We start from the raw sequence: 4,289 nt of genomic DNA, 5'->3' as shown, positions 1-4,289 counted from the left end.
ATATATATATATACAAATATATCAATATATATACTTGCAAATGCCAAAATCTACACATATATATGTCAACACCTATATGTCCACATATACACAGCAAGTTACATATATGTACTCAGATATTTATCTCCATAGGTATATACGGACATAGTTATAAATATGTAAGCAAATATATATATATATACCCATATAGGTATATATGGCCAGACATCTGTAGATAGCAATGGTAGATTAACAAAAACATATATATCCACATCAACCATTAATGGGGTTGAGAGGCCCAAAACAATATACGTCTCATACGAATTGGCATACCCCGCCAGCCAAACACGTCCTCCCTGCAATACACTACCAAGTTAATTTTATTGTAAGTGTTTCATTTAAATAGGGATTTAAATTAGTCTTCTTTTATGTTTTATATGTTTATATCACATTCCCCTCAACCCCACACACTAGGCGGGCCAACCAGTACAGGCCCATCCAACCCAGCCTCTCCTCGACCCATATTTACTTTACCCACAGTACTGCTTCCCCTCCCCCCCCACTGCACAAATGCAGCCATCATCCCTTCTTTGGTTACCGGCCCATAACAACCTCATCACCACACTTTGCCCACCCTCCACTCCTCCACCCCTCAGGACACATTATATACATTGTCCTGACCCAAGTATCTTCGGTCTTCCAAAATCTGTAGTCCAGGCACATATGAACACAGCCATGCCTACCTTTACAGACATGAGGTTACCGCAAAGGATAACACCTTAATTTTTGGGTCGTCCTGCATGGGACGACTTTATTCTTGGTAATAACAATAGACTTCACGGGTGACTTTGTTCACAGCAATGGTGTTATGTTTAGGTATTCCGTCAGGTTCAGGAGACAAGATCGGCCCTTCATGAGCCCATCCTGGGTGGGGTCCAATGTTTGCTGGTTGCCAATGTCTTACTTTATAAGTCCCATGATAATGCATTCCATGCCCTTGCAGATCAAGCTCATCAGACTGATGGGACAGTAGATTCCTGGAGCCAAGGTGAATCCCCCCTTGTGGAGTGTGATAACTGTAGCTGTGTGTCACTCAGTGGGATGAAAGCCTGAGGTGGGGCTATGATTAAACATGACACTTAGGTGAGGTGAAAGTGCATTTCGTAGTTCATGTAGTACACAGCCCAGGATGTCATCTGGTCTCATGGATGCTGTATTCCTAGCTGTGGAGAGAGTGGTTCCTGCCTGTGTGGTCATGATTACTGGAATTGGAAATCTTTTGCTAGTGAGATGTGCCCCTTAGGGGGTGAGAGGAGGGTGAATGTCGCACTAAAGCGATCTGCCCAGATATTGGCAGACTCCTTGGAATCAGTATATGTAATGCCATTCTGTAGTAGCTCAGAGCAGTTCTGGGCATTAATGTTTAGATTCTGGACATAACTATAGAATGCCCTGTGGTTGTCCTCGGAATCTTTGGCAATTATATATACATAATCTTTGGGGGATTCTGAGGGATCTCAATTTCTTACTGAGGCTGGTAAGGGAGCTGTTTGCATTTAGGGATGATCCTCTTTTCATCGACAGTGTCTTCATTCTGTTGTATAGTATGTTTATGGCAATGGAGCACCAGATTGGCTTCCTTTTTTGGAGGAAAGCATCTTGGGTCTATATGGGATGGCACAATTCATGCACAAGTGGATGTGCTCATACAGTGCTTTAGTATAGGATTCACCAGTTGCACTGTCAGCTCCCGTCTCCATGGGTGTCATGAATTTTGTCACGTCTAACTTGAGTAGCATGACGTTGGCTTTGGAGAGGGTTCTTATGGAGGTTTCCTTAGTGGCTTGTGGGGGTGGGATGTGGATGTCAACGGTGATTACCTTATGGTCAGACCTGACCAATGAGGGGGTGACCACTGGTGAAGAGCATCTGTCTCCCATGTTTTAGACCAGGTCTGGGATATTGGAGCCCCTGGTTGGACAATGGGTCAGTTGATCCAGGGGGTTGGAATGTATGAATTCCAGGAAACATTGGTAGAAGGCATTGGTACCCGAGTAGTTTTCCCAGTGAATGGCAGGGTAGTTGAACTCACCCAGTATAATGGTGTGTGGTTGTATCTGAATATTGTCCAGTATGTTTAAAAAGGTGTAGTGAGAATCATGGGGCATGGTGGGGTATCTGTAGGAAGCTACTATTTGGAGTGCATTCTCACCTAGTGTTAGTTGCACCTGAAGATTCTCAGATGCATTGTGTTGGGAACTAGGCTGGAGGTGTGAATAACCTTGGTGCATATGGACACCCCTCCACCTGTAGTGATGTGGTCATGGTTTGGTGCCCGAAATGTGTGAAAAGAGTTGTAGCCTATTATTACAAGTGTGCTCTCTGGAGTGTGGAACCAGGTCCCATGTACTGCACTGATAGTGATGTTCCCCATTTGTAGGTGTGCCTCAAGAGAGTGCCTTTTTAGGTGTAGACATCTACCATTGAGTAGCTGTACTGTCAGTTTTGCATGCTTGTACCTGTTACAGTGATGGTTTTGTCCTTTAAACCATGCCTAGATAAGGCACTATGGGGGTGCTAAGAACTGTAGCCAGTAACCTGAATCCCAGGGGCTACAGGTGCATACCATCTCTGGAAAACATTGTGGTTTGTCAATCATGTCGTCCCAAGCAGACAGATATTGGATCCCTTTGAATGACATCAGAAGCTTAGCCACTTGTTGAAGTCATTGCTGTGTATATGTATGAGTGTTTATATGTATATATATATATATATATATATATATGTATATATATATATATATATATATATATATATATATATATATATATGTACATATATATCTCCAGATATGATTACGATTTTAAATTATGTGTCCCGTATGTTTTACATAGGTTCATAGGTTCATAGGTTCATACTAGGCTATCTGCCCGAGGGCATTTACAAGCCTAGCCCAAAGTTTTGTGGCTTACGCCACCACTTTAGTATGGGGAACTATACCCATTATTTTGCTGTGCCTCTGTTGAGCAGTGACACTGAGGTAATCCCTGGGGTATATCTGCGATCTCCCATCCATTGGTCAAGATTTCTCTTGAACAAGGCCAGCGAGGTGCTCTGCCTCACATATACCGGGATTTTATTCCACAGCATAGGGAGTCTTTGGGTGATGAATCTATCCCTCCAGCACGTCCTATTAATAGCCGTGTCGAGGTTTAAGTCTCCCGCCCTTGTGGCTCTGACGGATCTAGATTTTTTGAGGTGAAGCATATTCATCAAATCTGGGTTTGACATGGCCTTGTATGTTAGGCAAAGGTCACCTCTGAGCAAGCGGTAAGCGACTGAATAGAGCTGGAGTTCTTTCAGTCGGGCAGCATAGGACAGATGTTTGAGACCCTTTATCCTTTTGGTGAGGAACTTTTGTGGCCTCTCCAGCTGCTGCAAGTGTCGGGTCAGATACATTCCGAATGGGGCATTGTACTCAATCATTGGAACATGTTCTATATTTCATTCCCCTCTCCCCCACCCACTAGGTGGGTCAACCTGTACATGCCCATCCAACCCAGGCCATCCTCGACCCATACATTCATTACCCACAGTTCTGCCTCCAACCCCCCCCTCCGCTACACACACGCAGCCACCATCCCTTCCCTGGTTACCGGCCCGTAGCTACCACACCACAACACATTGCCCACCCTCCACTCCTCCTCCCCTTGAGACTCATGCAGTACACTGTCCCGACTCAAGTATCCTAGGTCTGCCACACGCTGTAGTCCATGCACATAGCCATGTGTACCTTTGCAGCCATGCTTTTAGAGGAAGTAGAATACCTAATTTTTGGGGTTGTCCCGCATGGGACGAATGTTTCCCTGGTAATAACAATAGACTTCATGTGTGACTTTGTTTACACTAACGGTTTTATTTCTAGGTATTGCAAAGCATACGTGGCACACAAGGTTGCCCGGTATGCACACGAAACCTAATAGAAATATCTAATTCGGTTATATGGGAAACACACGGCCCTGGTATACACACACCGCTACAGGTTCCCCTCCTGATAACTGAATTATTGTCTAATGAAGATGCACTGCTTTAAAGTGCCTTAATCAGTCTGTATCCCACGGCCCATGTTCTGCCCAGCAACAAAATTAACAGCCTCTGCAAGTCTCAAACCCAAGACCATGCATACCATAACCAAAATGATTAACCACTAAACCATGCCAGATATACATAAATCTGATGTTGTCAGTAACATAACATCCAGCCCAGTCACATAACATCCAGCCTAGTCATGCAACAGTACAGATAATGTA

Source organism: Protopterus annectens, chromosome 2.part1, assembly GCF_019279795.1.
Source record: "Protopterus annectens isolate FY-2018-M chromosome 2.part1, PAN1.0, whole genome shotgun sequence".
NCBI lineage: Eukaryota > Metazoa > Chordata > Ceratodontiformes > Protopteridae > Protopterus > Protopterus annectens.
Note: the sequence above shows the minus strand (reverse complement) of the source record.